The 22,667-nt window shown below is 40.4% G+C and overlaps 1 protein-coding gene across 1 annotated transcript in view; it reads right to left on the reverse strand.

Moving 5' to 3' along the window:
• TSPAN9 (tetraspanin 9) overlaps window positions 1–22,232 on the reverse strand; it is a 190,389-nt gene extending 168,157 nt beyond the window's left edge. Inside the window, exon 1 of the mRNA XM_009329865.1 lies at window positions 22,193–22,232. The gene's annotated coding sequence lies outside the window, so the exon portion shown is untranslated. The remainder of the gene's footprint in view (window positions 1–22,192) is intronic.
• Between the last annotated feature and the right edge of the window lie 435 nt (window positions 22,233–22,667).

The raw sequence follows: 22,667 nt of genomic DNA on the forward strand, positions 1-22,667 counted from the left end.
AGCTTTAGTATCTCTGATCTGTACCTCCCTGCAAATATGCTATGAAGCTGCAACCTATACAAATTATAGATACCACCACTTACTGCTACTCATCTTGTCCCAGTAAAAAGCCAGATGGAGGATTAAGCAAAAACCAAACAAAAGATAAGAACAGCTGAGAGTGAGATTATTCCCAGCAATATGCAATTTAGGTGAAGCCTTCGGGTTCCTGGCAAACTGCCCATGAGAATGTTGCTTGAGCCAACTTGAATACTTCTGATGTATAGATGTTTACAGAAAGACATCAGTTATGGAGTGCTGCAGGGTCAAATTAATGGGACTAAACAATTTAAACAAGAGAAGAAAAAAACAGCACTGGACTTAGGATTTTATAAATGCTGTGAGTTTTCCTAGCTATGGCCGAGTTATCCATGACCCTAAAAATAGTTTGAACTGTTAAGTATTTATTGATTCCCAAGTCATTCAATCAGCCTAATTCTTGGTTAAAATAAATAAATAAATCAGAAATTTTAAAACTGTGGAAATGAAGCAGTTTTGATTTCTTTTTGATAGCCTCAGAAGGGTAATTCTGAAGTAGGTAGTCAGTTTACAGAAAAGGGGGGGAGGGGGAAAAACCCCACACAAAACAGCATCTGTTGTACTTGTAAAAGTGAATTGACATTTTCTTTTTTGTTCTCTTTTTTTTCCCCCTCTCTCATTTCTTTTTCCTCCCTTCCTCTCCAATGGCCACTTTGCTGAGAGGCTCAGAGAACCTACAATCTGTATGCAAAGACAAAAAGAAAAAAAAGTATGTGCAGCTCGTGAGAGTCTCTGGCTAGATCTGAGCACAGTTCAGTTTCAATAGTTTCTACAGGAACACTGTAGGGTGTTAATCTCATCTTTTGCATGTTAAGTTTTTCTGTATTTTAGTAAGGCTTTTGACACTGTCCCTCACAGCATCCTTCTGGACAAGCGGTCCAGCTGTGAGATGAGCAAGTTCAGGGTGCGCTGGGTGAAGAACTGGCTGAAGGGCAGGGCTCAAAGGGTTGTAGTGAATGGGGCTACACCTGGCTGGTGACCAGTCACCAGCCGTGTCCCTCAGGGCTCAATTCTAGGGCCAGTTCTGTTCAATATATTTATCAATGATCTAGATGCAGGAGTTGAATGCACCATTAGCAAGTTCGCGGAGTACCAGCCTGGGAGGTGTTGTTGACTCTCTGGAGGGACAAGAGGCCTTGCAGAGGGATCTGAATAGATTGGAGCATTGGGCAAGCATCCATGGCATGAAATTTAACAAGAACAAATGCCAGATTCTGCACCTAGGACAGAGTAACGCCAGGCACAAGTATAGATTGGGAGAGGAGTGGCTGGAGAGCAGCCCCACAGAAAGGGACCTGGGGGTGCTGGTCGACAGCAGGCTCAATACGAGTCAGCAGTGTGCCCTGGCAGCCAAGAGGGCAAACCGCATCCTGGGGTGCATCAAACACAGCGTAACCAGCCGGTCAAAAGAGGTGAGTGTCCCTCTGTATTCAGCATTGGTGCGGCCTCACCTTGAGTACTGTGTGCAGTTCTGGGCCCCACAGTTTAAGAAGGATGTGAAGGTCCTTGAATGTGTCCAGAGGAGGGCAGCAAAGCTGGTGGAAGGGCTGGAAGGCATGTCCTGTGAGGAGTGGCTAAGGACTCTGGGTTTGTCTAGTTTGGAGAGAAGGAGGCTGAGGGGCGACCTCACTGCTCTCTACATCTTCCTGAGGAGGGGAAGGGGAGAGGGAGGTGCTGATCTCTTCTCCCTGGGATCCAGTGACAGGATGCGTGGGAATGGTTCAAAGCTGCGTCAGAGAAGGTTCAGACTTGACATCAGGAAACATTTCTTTATCGAGAGGGTGGCCAGACACTCGTACAGGCGTCCTAGAGAGGTGGACAATGCCCCATGCCTGCCAGTGTTTAAGAGGCACTTGGACAATGCCCTTAGTAATATACTTTAACTTTTGGTGAGCCCTGAAGTGATCAGGCAGTTGGACTAGATGATCATTGTAGGTCCCTTCCAGCTGGAACTATTCTATTCTATTCTGTTCTATGTTTCTTTTTTAACTTTCGTCTGTTAAGTTTCTTCCAAAACTTCTGAAATCCCAAGTCCCTGGCCAGTTAGAATTTATATAGTATAAAGCTGTACTATCCCCCTTTTTAGATCCTTACCACACCATTAGCTAGAACTTCTTATAGGCTGTTAGGTCCAGAGTAATTTTCAGATCAACCAGTCCTGTAAGAGTGCTATGAGAACAATATATTGGGTACTTAAGCAAAACCAAAGTAAGAATTTGCCAGAAACAGGTGCCAACTAGAGGCTATAGCCAACAGAACTATTTTTCACTTGCATCTCATTGTACTGCATTGCTTGTCATTGTTGGCCCCAATCACATCTTGCCACAGTGATGCATGAACTTGTCACCTCAAAATTAGACTGCTGTGACCTACATGGTGTGATGCCGTCCAGGCCCTGCATCTGGCAAGGAATGCTGAGGCTCATTTATGAGGTGGCATGGGGCCACTTGAGCACATCAGGCTCATGTTTCAAGGATCTGTCCTTGTAAGTTTATTAAATCCAAGGTTCTGATTTTAATCATTACAGCCAAATTGCTTCAGAGAGAATTATCCAAGAGACTGAGCCCTGCTGACAACTGCTGATGTAACAACTTGGCCTTGGAGATAAATGAAAAGAAACTACCAAAGGGGGTTCTCAAAGACAGGTTCTTGATTTGGTTTGTTCATATCCACTGAGAGTTTAGCAGTCTAAATTCATTTGGACACAGAAAGACATTCTTTCTCACTCCTCCCAACCTTTCCCAAACTCTAGCAAGAGGATGGGTTGAAGATTAGGGCTGACTGACTTATAAACAGTCCTTTTTTATCTGCATTTCATTTGTCAATAAAGGACCTATACCACAAAATATGCTCTTACAGACTTTCAATAAACACAACCTTGCTGTTAAAAAAAAAAAAAAAAACAAAAAAACAAACACCAAACAGAAAACAAACAAAACCTTTTTAACAAAAACCCTTTACCCATGAAGATATTCTGGCCATCTCACCTGACCACTGAAGCAACTGAGAGCACAGGATTTCACTTAGTAGTTCCTCTCTGACAATCAGCACTTCTAGTTCAGTTTTTTGGAAAAGTATTTTGGAAAGACTTGCCAATTTTGCTTTAGTTACTTTCAGTTAAGGATGTTCAAATCCATTTTGAACCAGTAAAATCACCAGAAATTCATGAAATCACTAAAGGAATCATTAGCACGGGAATCACACACTACCCATCCCTATAATCACATAACTATCTATGTATCTCTTGGTTTATACGTAAGAACATGATGGCCCCTTTCAACATAAGCAGTTTACATCTCCAGTTAAAAAAGGGAGATACCAGTGCCAATCCTGCTCTGTTCCTCTAAAAACATGTAATGTAAGTGTATTATCAAAATGCAATAACCTACCTCTTGAAATATCTTCAAACGCTTCTACACTCAAAGCTTCTAAGACCATCTTTTTAGAAACCACTGAAAACTATTTTCATTATTAAAAAACTGAATTATTTTCTTCTCATCCAAAACAATTTCCCACCGTTTCCCTTCATTTTTATAACCTGCAGTTAAAAAATATCCCAGCTATTTCTTAAAGTTTAAGCTATTTCCTACAACTAAGAAGACATGCAGGTCAAATTTTAAGCAATCGAATAGATTTAGCAGATTTAGCTTCATACAGAAGGAAGTAGCTATAGGATTACTTTAGGAACAGAGTCACCTAGTATAGATGTGCTGATCCACAGCATCCTATCTCACCGAGAAACAGGTAATACCTGAGTCGTTTAGATACCAGCATTGCTACTACTGATTTCCCACATTGTTACATATGGGAAATACACTAAGCAACCATAACAGAGTTCATCTGTGAAAAGTTCATGCACTGTATGACTCATGTCAAAAAGCAGCCTTCTTGCAAACACATTTCTTTTGGGTTTTTTGTTCTGGTTTTTTTTAAATACGGTTTACAATCATTGTATATGACCCAGAATAAAAATCACTATGACACGGTTGGTTGTGGGAAGCTGTAACTAATCACAAATCAAAGCTGATTGAAAATAAAATGCTTGTAGTTTTGCCTCATTCTTAGAGAATGACCTTATCGTGCAACAAATAAACCTATTGTGCACTACACCCTTTTCCCCCAAAAATCCTCTATAAAAATGAAATGTAATATTATGCCACTTGGCAATGTATCAGGGTTTATTGCCTGCAAAAGGACAGCTAAAGGCTGTACCAGATGCTTCTTTATCAGAAAACTAAGAGAAACTGGAGCAAGACAGAGGAGGGTTTTGTTATTGCTAATGCTTCCATGTTTGTTCTCAGGAGCTTGACACCCTTAGGGAGGAAGAGACCATTACATTAGTTCTTCACAGACTTAACTAACTTACAAGGGGAATTTAAGCTATTTGGATCACCAGCCAAACCAACGCAGTGGTGCTGTTACAGATAGCAGTCCAATTCATTTTATACTGAAAGAAGCACAGGGGCAAATAAGCGGTACCTAGTTGCTGCTGCAAAACTCTTCCACTGGGAGAGTGTTTCTCAACTCCCAATCTTCCAGAGATAGTGGGATTATGAAGGAAAGTTCACATATTTCACTCCTATGATTTCCTCATACACAACCATGCCGCACTGTACAACAGAGGAAAAATAGCTATTGCTCCGCTCTCCCCATCCCACCCAGACAGACTGCAGTGGAGTACAGGAAGATATCCGACGTCTTCCTCCCACTGCACAGAGAAGAGATTTGAGGTGGAAGAGAACAAGACTCATGGCCTACCACAGGACTTTTTCACCAGCTTGATTTGTTTCACTCCTTCTGACTGCCCTGGTCTAGCCTACTTTATGCCACGTGGCACAGTGGTGTGCTGGTAAGCAAAGCTCAAACAAGATCAAAATAAAAGCCGATGGTATAGGAGAGGTAAATGGTAATGAACGGTAGCACAATTTTCTACGTCAAAAACATCAAAGCTTTATATTTTTGGAAAAGGACTGTTTCCTTTAAATTCTCACACACTAGAGGAAGCTGTAATGGACTATCAAAATCTAAACTTCTCTAAGAACTCTTCTCCTGAGAGCACAAAGTAACTGCTGCCAGGACATTGCATAACCAGGCAAAAAACGAAGCAAGCTACTAAAAGAGGCTAGTCTCCCAATTGCTCGTATTTTAAATAGGAAAGGAGCAAGGGGAAAATACCGAAGCAAAGCTTATTTAGCTACTAGTACCTTTAAATATGAAACCTTAATATTAAAATATAGAAAGTGCCTACTACAAAGTGATTTCTTTTACAAGAGCCACAACTGAAGAAGGATGGCCTATTAAGCAGTCAAGCTCAAATGCAATCTACTCTCAAATATCATCAGAATAGTAGTCTCATTCCACCAGGTCTATTCCCTACATACAGCCACAGTTTCATCTATTAAAGATAATGATAAAAATAGCCAATGAAGGTTTATCGCTCCTTTTTGTCCTATGAAGGCAATGCAGTTCAGAGAGAGGGAGCAGAAGTTTACCCTTGACTGTAAGTCATCAAAATCATTTACAGCTGGTTTAATTTCTGCACATCTACAAACAATGAGATTGCATAGTGACAATTCAGGGCATAATCACAACCCAACAATTAAGCCTCACAGGAAGAAAATTTGGCCCTCGGCAACTTCTCTTCTATTGGTTATAAATAAAGCCTACTATAATCTCTCAATTTGCAAGGCTGGCAGTTAGGAACAAAATAAAAATGCTACGGTTTTGCTCACTTTAATTGGTTGCTTCTTGTGATCCAGAACCAATAAGAGAAAGAAAAGTGCTCTACCAGTGCGTTTTTTTAGAATCACTTCTATGGAAATCCAGCTCTTACTAAAGTAGTACTGTGGCACTGTACAAAAAGCCAAGCAGCCCTGCACTTTGCAGAACCCCATATGAAAAAATTAAGCAAGCATCAACCATTTTCAAAATCTGTCCTTTCAATCAGCACAGGCTGGTGAGAATGCTTATGTTATGTCCAAAACTGCCAAAGAATTGTCAGAGATAATAGTCTCTGCAACATAAAAAGGAAATGATGGGAGAAACCAAGCAAAGGCACAAAAACTACAGCACTTTCAGGATATCACAACAAAAAGAGATAAAGCCATTCCATTCCCAGTGACTCCAACTCAGGCCTTTTTCTCCTCAAACCTGAGAAAACTGCAATCCATAGTTTTGCATCAGTGTCCGCATCACAAGCCAAACCACACAGTCCACTGTCTGAAACCAGTCTTTTTTTTCTTTTTTCCCCAAAATAATAAATTATACTTTTTTTTCTCTTAATGCTTGTGCCTATAGCTTAGGTATTTTAATTCTTCTCACCACCTCTGAAAGCTAAAGAAAAGCTTTTGATAAAAATAGACAAGATTTTCTTATAACTACACAATTTCAAAAGCTTAGCTTGAAAAAGAAAACACTATGTCCCTACTGTCAGTACAAAATTACTAGGGTGCAATATGTCCCTGAGAGAGGCACGGGTTACTTTTCAGATCACATAATTTGTGGAGAGGGAAACAAATCATCTGACACCAAGTCAAGGAAAAATCAGATTAATCTCCTACAAGAGACAAAGAGTTGCTTTCTTAAAGGCTTACTGATATTATTTTGTTACTGTTCCAAACACCATTCAGAGTTCAAGTGCAAATAAACATTTGATCACTCAGCTGCTGTTCAACACTTGCAGTAAGTGTAATGGATTCAAAACAGGAAAAGAGGAAAAAAAAAACAAAAAGATACATAAGCAGCCAACTCACAAGACAGAATAGATTCTTACTTTACAGCCAGAACAGATGAATATCACATCTTTGACAATACACCCTTGAAGCAACTTATAAAGAATACCATGTTTCACTGTGTATTTCACCACACTTTCTTAATAAAAAATGAAATGTCTCCAATTTTAGGTTTAAGCCAAGAAGAACTCCTGTGGCAATTTTCACATGAGCTCTGAAAATAATAATTTTTAACTGTTTTGACCTTTCCTTTCTAAAGTCTTCATATTGGATTATGTTTTCTGATTCTTGATAGGGTAGGATAACCTCTGGAAGGACAGGAGTTGCCATTTTGAAGCTCTGCTAGGGTAAAAAGATGACTTTGAAGCAAAGCATAGAACAAAGAAAGATCGACTAAAGTGTTCTGGAATTTAATTTAAAATTATGTACCAACAAAAACTACAAAATTAATCGGAAGTGCTATAAAATAAACTTTTACTTTCTTGAGAAAAATTAACAGTAGAGATCTTTAATACATTCCCATCTCTGGCATCTCTCTCCTTGTTTCTGAAACAAGGTGGTTCAGAACACCCATCTAATCATACAGACAGCAGTATGTCTTCATAGCTACGAAAATGTGAAACTATTCTCCCTCCTTGACTGCTGATCAGTCTAACTGCATGATAGAGCTATAAAAGCACATAGAAAGCTAGAAAGTTAAAAGCAAGATTTTTAGTTTTTAAAAGGACAAAGAAATAAAGCAAATTAATTGCTAAAAATAAACATCCTATAATAGGCGGTTAACAAAACTCCTTTCTTCTGGTAAAAAAAAATGAAAGCTGTTCTCCTAAAGTTGGTTTTCTGAAAGAACTGAAATGTTTCAACTGCCCTCTAGTGTTAAAATTAATGCAAAGGGTAGCCAAGAGGAAGACTAAAAAGATACTTGAGTTAAGAAATTAATTATTATGGTATCTTGTTAACCACTGTAAAGCTAAAAATTAAAAAGTAGATTTTTAGAAGAGCAGTGGGCCAATTTTGTCTTTAAAATGAACGTTTTCAAACATCTTTGTAAGGTGCAATTCTGCCCCACAGCAGCTGGCTACATGAAATTATGGGAGGTTTTTTACTCAACTTCAGCCCTGTATTTCTATGAAAACTGAAAACAGTGCCCAGGGAAAAGTTCTGCTTGAAGCTAAAAAGGAAATTATTAGAATTTTAAAAGAGAAAAAAAATCAATCATCTATTTCCATAGCCCAAGCTGTAAGATAAGCATACATTAAAACTAAAGGAGAACTACTAGCTTTTATAATTCACTTTACGTAAAATAGGCTGTTTATATATAAGCACAGCTGGAAAATTCTCCTTTTTGTCCTCAGGCCCCACATATGAATTTTAACTTGAGTTTAACTAGCACACAGAACAAGGAAAGCTCAGAGAGAAACCTTCTCTGAAGGGCATAAAGTCCTTTACCAGCAAATTAAATGAAATCCTGAGCACCAATAACAAAAGAAAGAATAAAGTAAATATGCCAAAAAGTGAGACTTCCCTAAGAATATTAAGTACTGATAGAAGAAAGAGAAATGTTCAAGCAGATAAGCTCTCAAGATAAGCTATCTAATGGGCTAAAAGAGGAAAATACAGATCAAGGATTTAATGACTAGGAAAAAAAATCACCACCACATCTGGATTGCTACATCAAATTCAGCCAGGGTTACTACTGAAGGAGTCAGGGCCCAGTCTAAAGCTGGATATAATGCACATAGTTCAATGGAAATCGGCAGATCCATTATTCATGATGGGTTTGTTGTATGAAATACAGAACTTTACTCTGAGCCAGTGCTGACCAAGTTTGCTGCAGAACTAGTGACAGTGTAATTGCACCAGGACAGTGCTGTTCCCGATCTAATTAATCCCACTGAGAGATACGGGTTATTAGCTCAGTTGTAACACTGTAATAACACATCTACTCCGCTTTCAGGACTTAGAATCTCCACGTGATACTATAGGTGCACGACTTCAGTCAGCAATAGCCGAGGATTTTCTGAACACAGTGTCTGATATTACATGTGTACTACTGCCTTTGCAAGATCAGGGATTGTATTTACTACAGCCTACCAGCAGGCCTGTCACATCACTAAAGCCTGTGTTACACCTAGTCCAGGCCTGCAGTCTCAGGAAAGACAGTAGACTGGTTTGGAACTACTCTTAAACCAAGGAAGGAGAGGCTGGCAGGTCTTTGACAGCAACCTCTTCAAAGCACAAGCACAGTCTGTTCTACTACTCAGGAAAATAAGTATACATATAGGAGACTGGCTTGGCTAAACAAATAACATAGGACTGAGCTCTAATGCAAACAGGACGTTCGCAAAAGATAGAAATGAGGGCAGATTACAGAGGAGGAATACAGAAGCCCTGCCTGTGTAGAGTGCTGCTAGGAAAGCCAAAGCTCACCTAAATTTGCAACTGGCAAGGGACATCAAGGGCAACAAGAAAAGCTACATTAGCAGCAAAAGAGTAGATGAAGTAAACATAGGCCTGCTGGGGGGCAGATGATAGAGTGTCAGCAGATACAGATAAGGCTGAGGTTCCTAATGTCTTCTTTGCCTCAGCTTTCACGAGAAGGGTCTCTGGCCCCTATGTCTAGAGACAGGGTTCAAGGAGGATAAGGACTATCAGTAGCAGAAGAGAATCGAGTCAAGGATCCCTTAAAAAATCTCCACCCATAGAAGTCCCTGAGACGAGATAGGATGCATTCTAGGGTGCTGAAAGAATCAGTCAATGTAATAGCGAGACTGCTCACTATCACATTTGAAAGCTTGTAGAGACCATGGTAGGTCTCCTGCAAGTGGAGAAAGGCAAATACTTAACCTGTCTTCAAAGAGGGAGAAACCACAATCCAGGCAACTACAGGCTGGTCAGCCTCACTTTGGTATCTGGGAAAAATCACAGAATCACGGAGGTTGGAAGAGGGCTCTTGAGATCATCTAGTCCAGCCCCCTGCTCACGCAGCATCAGCTACAACAGGTTGCCCAGGATTGTGTCCAGTTGTGTTTTAAGTATCTCCCAAGATGGTGACTCCGCAACCTCTCTGGGCAACCCATTCCAGTGTTTGACCACGCCCACAGTAAAAAAACCTTTTTTTTCTTGTGTTCAGATGGAAGTTTGTGTTTTAATTTGTGTCCATTGCCTCGTCCTGTCAGTGGGCAGTACTGAGAAGAGGCTGGCTCCCTCTTCTTCATTCTCCCCCATTCAGGTATTTATACACATTGATAAGATTTTTCCCTGTTGAGCCTTCTCTTCTCCAGGCTGAACAGTCCCAGCTCTCTCCGCCTCTCCTCATATGAAAGATGCTCCAGTCCCTTAATCATTTTTGTGGACTTTTGCTGGACTACCTCCAATAGTTCATACCTTTCCCTTTGCTGAGGAGCCCACAACTGGACACAGTACTTCAGATGTGGCTTACCAGGGCTGAGCAGAGAGGAAGGATCACCTTCCTTGACCTGCTGGAAATGCTCTTCCTAATGCAGTCCTGAATGCTGTTGGCTGCCCTTGCCACAGGGGTGCATTGCTAGCTTATGGTCAGCTTGTCATCAACCAGGACCTCAAGGTCCTTCTCTGCAGAGCTGCTTTCCAGATGGTCAGCCCACAGTGTGTACTGGTGCGTGAAGCAGGTATTCTTGGAACACATTTCTGAGCATATGAAGATGTTGTTGGTAAGTTGGAACAGTCAACACAGATTTACCAGTGATAAATCATGCCTGACCAACTTGATTGCCTTATATGATAAAACAACTGCATTTGTGAACAATGGGAGAGCACTGGATATCATTTACCTCAGCAAGTCTTTTAACAGTCTCTCACAGTACTCTTGTTGTCCAAGTTATGACATTACAGTCTGCATGGGTGGACAACTAGATAGATAAAAAACTGGTTGGAAGGTTAGGCTCAAACAATAGTGGTTGAAGTGTCTTACTCTACGCTGGAGGCCAGTAATAAGTAGAGTACCACATAGGTCTATCTTGAGGCTTGTCCTGTTTAACATCTTTATCGATGACCTGCAGAAGGCAACACAGTACCATCTCATCAAGTTTGTAGATGACAGCAAACTAGGGCCGCAGTCAATATGCTCCAGGGCAGGGCTACCATTTTGAGGGACCTAGACAGGCCAGAGAACAGGCCATCAGGAAAGGACTTCTGCTGAAAAGGATTTGTGGCTCCTGGTGGACACTAGGCTAAACAGGAGTCAGAATTACGCTGTGACAACAATGAAGGCTAAAAGCTTACTGGACTGTATCCAGAGGAGCATATACAGTGGATAATGGAAGTGATTATTCTCCTTTACTCAACACTGTACTAAATCCATTTTTGGGCCCTCCAGTACAAGAAAGATGTCAATAAACTTGAGCGAGTCCCGCCAAAGGCCACCAAGATGCACAGGGAGCTAGAGCACTGGAGCTGTGAGGAAAAGCTGAGGAAACTGGGCTTGTTTAGCCTGTGAAGGCTTTGGGAGAACAGAATAGCAGACTTCAAATTCCTAAGAGAAGGTTACTGAGAACACAGAGCCAGGCTCTTTACCAAGGTATACGGCTGGAGAACAAGAGACAATAAATTGAAGTTGCCACAGGACATAAAAAAATCACTGCTATGAATTACTGGAACAGGTGTCCGAGAGGTTGTGGAATCTACATCCATGTAGATTTTCATGACCCACCTGGACAAAGTCTGAGCAACCTAGTCTGAAGTCAGCATTGATCTTGCTTTGAGGAGGAGCTGGGCTAGATGATCCCTGGAGGTCACTTCCAACCTGAATGATTCTGCAAGTGACCTCACCTTATAACCTTAACCACAAGGGAGTTAGGGGTATCATAGATTCAATACCCTCTCTGATAGTAACATCATAAACATCAATATTTATTTATTTTTGGGTGCTCACCACTCTGAAGCAACTGCATTTATGAATGCTTTTAAAATGGTATTTGAAATGGCATTAACATCTGGCAAATGCCTATACCAGGGTTTCCTGGTCTGCATTCACAAGGAGTGCTGCCATATGTTTGTAGCATTGAGGAATGTTTGGGCTGCTCACCCATAGCTTACATGCTTAGTTAGCAGCATTTGTTTCAAGAAAATTTAAATCAGTGTCCCCTCTCCCTCCATATGCTTCCTTCAGTACAAACATACTGATATGGATACAAAGATGCCTAAGGTCGTATAGACACAAGGCTTTTAATCAGGCTGGAAGCACGTCTTTGGAAAGTTTCCATGATGCAGATGGTCGCCCTTGGCCTGTGTATCACCTCTATAGTGCCATTCTTACCGTATCTGCTCCATAAGAACCATCATTAGCATGAAGGCTGCCAGTTGTAGAATAGTGTCAAGTATCTGACCACAATAGTCAATGATGAGACCCACATTTAATGTCATTAATCTAGATTAAAACTTGATGTCAATCATGAGTAGACTTGCTGACACAAACTCTGAGAGCACCAATAACCCAGCAGGGCCAAACCAAATCACCGCCTGGTATGCAGCATCTGATGTAATACTTGGCTTCAAGTTGCTCCCATGACTCTCAGTTACACATACAGAAACAGTCATCCACATTACACAGCTACTTTTGTTCAGCAGTTTTGTGAAATCCGTCAAAAAATTCTATGCTGTTCACACCAGTATCAGCAGTAGGCATTACATCACAGTAAGCACCCTGGATCTCTGAAGCACAGTTAAATATTTAGGAGGACAAAAGATAAACACAGTTTTAAAACAGAGTATGATGTTTATAAACATTTCATAGGAATGTCGAAGTCTCTAAAGTAGAGGAGACCAGAGTTCATCATCAAGTACAAAAGTTTCAAAATCACTTTGCTCGGCTACATAATTTCATGGCACTGCTGCTGCTTTATGCACATTCTCAGCATGATCATATAATTCTGCTGCATAGGCATGCTCAGATACCACAACCAGCACATGTAGCACCCTTCGGGAATCCCTGAGTTAGTACAGTACCTAGTCTGGCATCCATCCCCTTTTACAAAACAACTCATCTAACCCAAAGGCCATTTCCCATCATCTTTTTTGACTGTCCCACAGCTGTGGGCAGACTAATTCCCCAGGGGCCTGCAGCCTGTTTCCTTTCTCGCTTTTTCCTGACACTCCCATAATGCACTCCCATTGCATGACAGAAGTTACTGAAATGGGGAGAAAATGCCTCTATTTTTGCTGAATAATAAACATGCATCCAATCTCATGCAACAATCTTCCCGTCACATGGTGACACACTCATGTGCTATGTTCTTACAGTACCAGAAGTTCACTGGTCCCTTGACAGGAAGTTTGTGGGCACCATGGTCAGATCAGAGCAGACACGATGATGCAGAGCCTGCTGGTGCTTCACTTAAGAAAATATTAGATCATGTACAGTCTTGAAACACTGAGTGCTATATTCTCACAGGAAGGGACAAGAATCTCATAGCAGTCAGGAAAGAGAGAAATTGTTCCCACTTGAAAATGCCTAATTGACCTTAATAGGTGGAGAATAGACTTAAGAGCTGAAACCAAACATGTAATATCCCTCTCCAAGTAGGATTTCTTGAGTATTATATTCAGGTATTCATTAGCTAACTGTATCCCCAAACTGTTTTAAATGCACTGAACTCACAGCCCACCATCAACCTTGATGATAACTTCTACAATCTATGATAATGATATGCTGTATGAAAGGAAGTACACAATTTTCTTCCATTGTTTTTCCCATCTTTGAGTTTCAGTGAACCTCTCCTTCTTGTATGCGACAGAAAGCAATCAAAAGCTTTATTTTAAGAATCTTGGAAGACTACCAAATTAAAAGATAGGAGAGCATATATAATAATATTATATATTTTCAATTTTAAGTACTTACTTCATATGTTCATTCTGAGTGGGTATCCATAGAATTATGATAATGCAAATAAAAGTGCATAAGGTGAATTAACAGATGTTATTCTGAAACAAGGGTACACAAATATAATCTACAGCTTTCTGTAAATTGAATGCAGAGAACAAGAAGTGGACGAAGTCACTAAGCAGTTTCAGTATTTTGACCTATAAAAATATTGAAGATTAGTCTTTTTCTCTCTCTTTACACACCTTCCCTTAAAAGAGAAAATTTCCATGCCCATACTACTTTATTTCTTTCCACATACTGCTACTATCTTCTCATTCATCTAAGGTTCATCAGCCTCATTTAATATATTTCAAATTGGGTAGCTGTGGATGCTATAACAAACAGGAATTTGTCTGAGCTTGGCTGGATTCCCTCAACTGCACCCTCATCCACCAGTTGTAGATGACTGGTACTAGCCAACTGTAAACCACTGTTCCTGAACAAATAACAATTGTCAAAAAAAAAAAAAAACAAACGACAACGTAGAGTTTAATCTGTGTATTGTTCTGTGCTGCTATCAAAGGAAGCACTCGCATGAAAATACAAAAGCAGGAAACATTAAAAAAGTACATTCCTTGGCACCAGCTCTTTGCCGGTTTAAGTCTTCATTGCATAGTGCATCGTACCAATAAATAAAAGATGCACTGTGGGCAGCTTTAAAGCAAAAACAAACAAAACCAAACCAAAACAAAACCCAAACCAAACAAACAACCACCCCCCCCCAAAAAAACCCAAACCAAACAACAAGCAGACTGAAGACTAAAGCAGCAAACATTTGTGACTTGTAAAAAATCTTAACAAAGGTCAATGTTGTCCCCAAGATTTTTATTTCAGCCATTAGCTTTGAAAGCCAGACATATACAAATGTCAGTAAATGCCAAAGGTGATAAATAGTACTCTCATACAGCGATACTCACTGGCTTTCCACAAATTCTCTCTTTTTTTTAATTAACAAGTTTATAATAATAAATTACAAGGAAAGATACCAGTTTTGCTAGCATACTAATTTTCTTATTCAAAACTGCAAAATATCAATATTCAAGTCATTCTTGGAGTACTCTTCCCATCTTGCATGTCTCTGGAATGACCCAAACAGCACCAAGTATCATAGGTGTGGCTGGACAAAGAGCCCACTTGACAGTTTTTCTGTGTGAGGTCTCCCATATAAAAATCAGCTCTTAGCACATCTTTACTTTCTAGTAGGTGAATAGGACTTAGAATCACAAGCCACAAGAAAAAAAACAGGTTTAATAATGCATATTTTAAGCAATGTTGCTCACAATGCTTTAAGTTTAAATTGTATAGCAACCATTAAAAAATTAACATCAAAACAGTGAACAAAACATACACGTCACAACATGCAGCCTTCACTAACTTCTTCCGCATTGTTTCTATATTTGTTTTAATATGTACAAGGCATGTAAGAAAAGAGTAGAAAGTGCTGTCAGAGAAGCATATAACACTTAAACATAAATTAGATACATAAACACTATGTAGGCTAAAAATAAATCCCTGGCAGCAATATAAACTTTTAGACATTATCTTTTTAAAAGTATGCTTATAAAAAAGCAAATACATTTTAAAATCAAAACCACTTTAAAAAAAGTGACATCTGAAGCTACCTAGTTTTCTGTTTTCACCTTAAATTGCACAAACACTTTAAAAAGATTACAAAAATTAATACGACAGAAATATATATGTCATGATATGAGTTTTGCCCAGTAACTGGTATTAACATACTTATTAATTTCAGCAGTGTTGTATGACAAGTCCATCACCCTTCAGCTTGTTTAGGCTGAGAACAATCCAAAACAACTACAGTGTTAACACTGTGTGTGAATGCTCATGTCAGAGACAGAGCCTCTGCAAAGTCTGATTGTGCTTTAAGCTTACGTTCTACCCAAATTAAAACTAACTTTTCTGTAAGGATGAGTTCGTGCTTTTGCAACTGCTCCCCACAAATCTGTGTCATTTGTCCTGCTCAGAGTCACAAGCACCAAATTCTGTTTCTGTTCTTAGCCATGCACGGTTCACTCTCCATGCCCACAGCGTCTCCCGTCATTCTTACCACTGCCAGCAATGTACAGTCAAGCCTGATTTAATGCTCGTCTCTGGAACAGAAGGTAAAAATAAACACACAAAGACAAACCAAACACTAGCAACCTTGGGTTCAAATTTTATCCATCTTGCATAGCACCAAATAGGCCAGCTCAAAATGGTTGCTGCTTAACCTCCTCCTACTCCATGTGACAGGCTTTTGTCAGTGGGTATGTCTTCCAGTTTCCATCTAACTTTATTGCCTGGCTTTGTACTGAACACATTATCAAAATTCAAATAGATTTTATCAACTGTCAATTCAATCAAATAATTGAATCAGGTAAGGGTCTGGGATTTGCTTGATGCGGCCCACTTAGAAAGAGAAGTTTCCTGGTGAGTTACTTTGGGGAATCTCTCCATGAGCCTCTGAAACCCACTACTGAGAGCAAATTAGAAGAAATAGAATAGGCTTCTCATCTCTCCCATTCTGAGCTCTATATAGCACTAGTGCATTTATGCCATACTTTTCCCATTAATAGTACTGCTTTGTGTCCTCTGGCCTCAGATGTTGTGCACCAAATCCTAGCCAACTGACCATTTGTTTCTTAATACCCCATTTTCCTTCTTAAACATTCCTGCAGTGAGAACTTTAAAACAGGAAATATTCTACGATACTAGGTCAATTAATCTCCGTGTCAGCCTGAGGGCAGTAGAGGCAGGCAGTGAAGGAATTGGCAGGATGGAAAAGATAAAACAGCTGAGCAGCATAGTTTAGTCAAGAACAAGCACAGGGCTGAGTACGAGCTAACAGTCTCCCGGTACTGCAATGGTAGGAACACAAAGGGGACAAGTGATTAATCAGCTTGATAGAAGGGAAAGAACTAGGATTAATGGCTATTCTTGTTACCTACATATATCCCCAACTTTTTTCAAAAGCAGTGAACTGTCAGCCCAAGCAATGGGCTTGGCAAAAGCCTTGGCAATGACTTCTACAATCCATAACGATACACTATACAAAAAGTATAGAGTATGTCAGGAAAATACTTCTGTGCTTCTGCTTGGGGGAAACCTAGCTGCCTGAGGGGCACCCAGCTGCCCTGAAAATCTGCAGCAAATGAACCAAAGTGCCAGGAAACACATTATTAGGAAGCAGTTTGATATTGGCTCTACAGATGGCTGGAAAGTTTAATGTTTTCCCCTCACTGCCATCTCTAACCTCTGTGATACTACAAATGCTTCTGCTGACTGACAGAGGTATCCCTTTGAAAATGATGGGGAGGAGACCAGGGCTACTGGCAAGGAAAGTAGCACAGCTCCTGAAATCCCACCTACGTCCACATGAAACTACAGATACATGACCTGATTTCTCTCCTACACTGAAGGAAATTGTTCAGGAATTATAAGCGCAATAATAGAGAAGGGGAAGGGGAAGGGGAAGGGGAAGGGGATCCACTGATAATGAAAGTTCTGGTACTCTAATAAGTTCATTTCCTTGGTTCCTTAAGACAAATACACCTAACCATACATAGCCTCTTGAGCGGAGCAGCATGAGCATGATGTGCAGAGCAGACATGAGCAGCTGTGTCAAGAATTTAAATACAGCAGCTAAAAAGTCAGAGTTCAAAGTGGGTTTGAATTGACTGTAGTCTCCAGTAGAAAATGCTTATGGTCTGATAATAGAAAGACTGAAAACTACTGCTTTAAGAAATTGAATTTAGTTCACAGCTGTCTAATAGGCTAGCATATGAACATATACACATCACTATTAAAAATTAGGCCTTTCCATTTCATCATAGAGATGCAGACAATACGCTGCATGCAACAAAACACGTACCATGGACCAGCTCAGACCAGAGAGAAGCACCCCCCAGTTGCTTTTGGAGGCAGCCATGCTCAAGAACTGCTGTATGGAAGGCAGCCAGGGACTGCAGCTCTGCAGAAGCTCAGTGACAAGCAATAGGGACAACAAGCTAAGGAGGAGCAGAAAATGGCGCTCCATCAGTGATCACATTCCTCCATGCATTCTCTCACATGACAAATGAGTAAGAGACAGCCTCACCTTATCATTCATAAGGAGATTTCATTATACATGTCACTAAAGACTCAAGTGAAAATTTTTCTCCGTATTAAAAAACTTAAATAAAAATCTGCCTGTGGGAGAGGGCCGCAAATCTGATATTCCAAGGGACCAGAAGTAATAAGAAAACATGTTTTCTTGGTGACAGTGGTAGCACCAAAGAGAACCTCTTAAGTTAATTAATGATGGGGGCAAATATTCCAGGTTCAAGCAACCTGAGAAGAGCCAACGATCAACTCTGAACAATATCTCTAGGACAAATCATTTTCCTTTCCCCATAACTAATTTATCTTTTGCCAGTGGGGTGCTCTCATACATGGAGATTTAAGTTTATGGCACATTAAAGCTTAGCTGTATCATATTACTTAGTAACTTACTGGACAGGATCATTTACAATTCTGCCTTGAGGCCTCAGAATCCAGTTTAAAACAGAGACCCTGTAAACGAAATTACCCTGACCTGGCCAAAGGCCAACCCCAAGGCTGCTGCCCAGAGGAACTTTCTTTTCCTCATGCTACCTCAGCAGGACTTCTAACAATGTTCCTGAAGACCTGATCTAACATTATCCATTTAATTGGACAAGCTATTCTTACAACAAAGAACAGAGGCCGATGCCAAGAAGTCACTCAAATCAGACACGAACAAGGTGTTGGCCCAACTGTGGGCCCAGCACATTACACACATTTTATAAATATGCGCCTTTGACACAACCGGGTCATCCAGTTATTTCTGTAACTGTAAGACAGCCAAATAAGTTAACTAGATCTTTTCTCATCCTTCTCTTTCTCACTTTGCTTGTCTGATCTCATTTTGGATTAAAATTTACAGCCTATATTTGTACAGTACTTCCCAGGCCCTCCTCTCTGTGCCTCATTCTGCTGGGCACAGTACGAAGAATTTGGGAGCAATAACCCTGCTCACAGTCCAAAACAAACTAGACAAATGAAAAACAGACTTGCCCCAATAAGGTATCCAGGGTCACCCTAGAAGATCCCACAGTCCACCATATGGGTAAAGCACAGTGCCAACTTGCCCCATACAACAGCACCTCAAACATTTAAAACCCATTATTCAATACATCCTATATGTTAAAATGTCCATCTTATTTAAAATGCCTGCATGCCAAAAACATACCATCACAAAGCATCTCACACACCCTTTTTGATTCCCTTACACAACAGTGAGAACAATTAGGGCTTACAGTGCTTTAGGAACATTTAAAAAAAAAAATCACAGTAAGTGGTAGTTTTAAGATATAACTGAAGACCGTCTCCACTAACCATCTAGGTCTGACTTCTCTGCTGAGCAGGTTCCTACAATAGCTTTTGCAATACACTGCATTTAATTTTGAGTGATGAGTAGGAGTATTTCACTCAACTTCAACACCACACACTAGCAAGGCATTCAATCATTTTATTTTAACAACAAATGTATTGTTCAGATACTAGAAATTCAAGTCTGGCAAGCTTTTTAATATGCATAAGTATGTTTCATAGAAAGTAAAAAGCACGTTTCTCATTCTGCTCAGCATGACAAAGTCCTATCTTCTTAGCAGAAATGGACACCTTTGAAAAGAAAATCCTTGAATTACATAAAGGGTATCTGAAATCCCATAGCTAGCACTGATCAGCAAGGTAAAGAAAGTGACATAATTTCTAGACCTCCATTAGAGATGGGATACTAATTTTTCAATCTGCTGTGAAACTGAGTTCAGTAATGTAATGGAAAGGGGAGAAAATTGCATGTTACCATGCGTGCAAGAAAAATGTTTGAAATATCCTATTTATCTTCTCTCTCTGAGGGATGTGGATTCTTTTTTACTCCTTGATGATGTGATTCACAGATCAGCATTCTGGGAATCAAGCCTATGTCCATTTACCAGTGTAATATGATCATTTAGCATAATTAGCATATGATATTTCAACACTGCCATGGACTTGGACCAGATTTGAAATGTAAATATTTGCCAAACAGTACATCCTAGTGCCCAGTGCTACATAATGGTGTAACTTAAGACACTCACTTGATGTGCTTTCTCTTCTGGGGGCAGAGTTAAGGCTGCTGTGGGGATTCTCACTTTCATAACATAAGGCAGTTTAAACATTATAGATAATATTACATTAATTTCTGCAGTATCAAATTTTAAAGGGGTGGAAACAAGATGAAAGTGCTCACAATACAGCAATCATTTCAAGTGGCACAAGGATGAACACAAAGAAAAATCCTGGAACAAATAACAACCATTTCAAGCTTCCCCAGCTATCTTTTCCCTGGTGTACTCCATCACCCAAGAGCCGAGCCCAGCTTTCCTAGGACACAGGAATCAACAAAGCGCCACTCAGTATGATTCAGAGCATGGCACACATGCAAAAAGTAATCAAAAAAATCATTGCAAGATACAAACACACAGCAGCCTTACAGGAGAGACGTTTTATGGCTAAGCCGAGGCTTTTTATAACTGTCTTAAATTCTACAGCATGAAAATTCATAGGTTCTTTATCTTACATACTGTAACATTTTGTCTCATCTACTACAAATACAGATGTTACCTATATCAATGCCTAACACCCCCCAACTATCTCTTCATTCTTTTTCTTGCAACAGAAGTATCCAGAAGCTGTTCATGTCCAATAACAAATGTACAGATTTTAAGCTAGTTGTACACCTCTTATTAATAAATCTTATTATTTTTTCTCTCAGAAATATACAGGTCCTACAAGTTAAATTCTCCACAGCAGTTACACAACAGAACTACTGCCTTGACATTGAGAAATCCCTCTCAGTATATTTCTCAGTTCTCTCTTATATAAACAGTATCCCAAGGTCAATGCATCTTTGCCATATCCCCAAGACTGAGTCATTGTGTGGCATCACCTGTAATGATGATTTACACAAGAGTAAAGGAAAGATTCGGCATTTCTTTTTCTTAGCCTCACTGTCCTGGTTTTAGCTGGGATAGAGTTAATTTTCTTCCTAGTAGCTGGTACAGTGCTGTGTTTCAGATTTAGTATGAGAATAATGTTGATAACACACCGATGTTTTAGTTGTTGCTGAGCAGTGCTTACACTAGTCAAGGACTTTTCAGCTTCCCATGCTCTACTGACTGAGAAGGCTGCAGGTGCACAAGAAGCTGAGAGGGGGCACAGCCAGGACAGCGGACCCAAACTGGCCAAAGGGATATTCCACACCATGTAACGTCATGCTCAGTACATAAACTGGGGGAAAGCTGGCCGGGGGGCTGCTGCTCGGGGATTGGCTGGGCATCGGTCGACGGGTGGTGAGCAATTGCATTGTGCATCACTTGCTTTGTATATTATTATTACTATTATTATTAGGATTTTATTTTATTTCAATTATTGCTCTCCGTTCCCCCCCCCCCCCCCCCCGGGGGGGGGGGAGGGGGGCAGGGAGGAGTGAGCAAGCGGCTGTGTGGTGATCAGTTGCCAACTGAGGTTAAACTATGACACTCACCTAACATGTTCTTTGCCTTTTACAATTGCAGGCAGATTTTTTTTCCTTCAGAGACCATAATCTCTCGTCACTCATCCCAAAATGTACAACAGTAGATGTTCTTTGCCTGCAGTTGCCTTCACAAGTTTTACACAAGCAGCACAGAAGTATGCAAGAGTCCTTGGCAAGCCAAGTGCATGAGTGGAACTCTGCTGTTCCCATTGCTAGGCCCTACCAACCTGCACTCCTTGCAGCCTTTGGCAGAACACATGGCATTCAGCAGAAAGGTGGCTCTCACCTTTCCTTTCCCTGAAGGGCCAGAAGTTGCTTCCTCTACTATGTCAGAAACACAATGAAAGGTAGGAAGTGCCACATTTTCCACTCACTTCTTAGCCAAGGCTAAATCCCTGAAGAATGTAGGTAGTGTAAAAACACTAAGCAGTAGGCCCGCAGCTGTACTAGGACACCAAAAGCGAGGGTAACAGTGGGTCCCTCCAAGATCAGTCTATTTTTCCAAGCCTGTTTATAAAATTACGCTTGCACAAAAGGACAAAACTTATATGGACTTAATGAAAGTGCTATCAGTGGGAACCCAGTTGGGTTCTTCCCTGCTTCCTTTCCCTTCAAATGTCAGACAGATAAGAAAACAGAGGAAGAAGAATATTTGCATGTAATGAAGAGAATTACTGTCCTCTGTTACATTTCCTCGGGTACCTACAGCAGCACTTGGAGACAACCCCAACAACAACCACATTTCTCTGGACTCTCTCAGCATTTGTGGCAAGAAAATAACAGATCACAAGAAGGTTTCATAAGGGCTCAGTGTTGGCCCAACTCATCTCCCCTTAGTGTCAATGCGAGCAGCATTAAAGATCAGATTGACTGACTCTGAGTATCCTTCACAGAGATCTTACTTACTTGATGTAACTGGATGTACACCAATGGAAAAGTCACAGATCAAACCTGGAGAGATGAAGAAGACGAAAGTGAACTTTGTTGCCTTTTGGACCCACCTCCCATCACAAACATAATTACCTCAAGAGGACAGAAAGGAGGGATTGAGGGGAAAAGAAAAAAAAACAGGAAAAGTTATGTCAAATCCCACCTCCTTCTGAACAAAAGGAGTAAGTCTAAACACTGGTCACTAGGGCATAATATACTGATTTCATCTGGACTCAAATTTAAATAATGACAATAGGCAAAATATTAAAACAGACTCACAGAAACTAAAGAGAAAACAGAGATTAAGGGGAAAAGCAAAACTTGTATGTCAAATCAGAAATACTAGTCAGGAAAATACAATGCTTCTTCCCCTTTGCATTTAGGTCCCCTATCATCACCAAGACACCTGATGACCTGTTTACAGCAGCAAGGACAGAAATTAAGCAAGACC

The sequence above is a fragment of the Pygoscelis adeliae genome, unplaced genomic scaffold (assembly GCF_000699105.1).
Source record: "Pygoscelis adeliae isolate BGI_AS28 unplaced genomic scaffold, ASM69910v1 Scaffold618, whole genome shotgun sequence".
Classification (NCBI taxonomy): Eukaryota; Metazoa; Chordata; class Aves; order Sphenisciformes; family Spheniscidae; genus Pygoscelis; species Pygoscelis adeliae.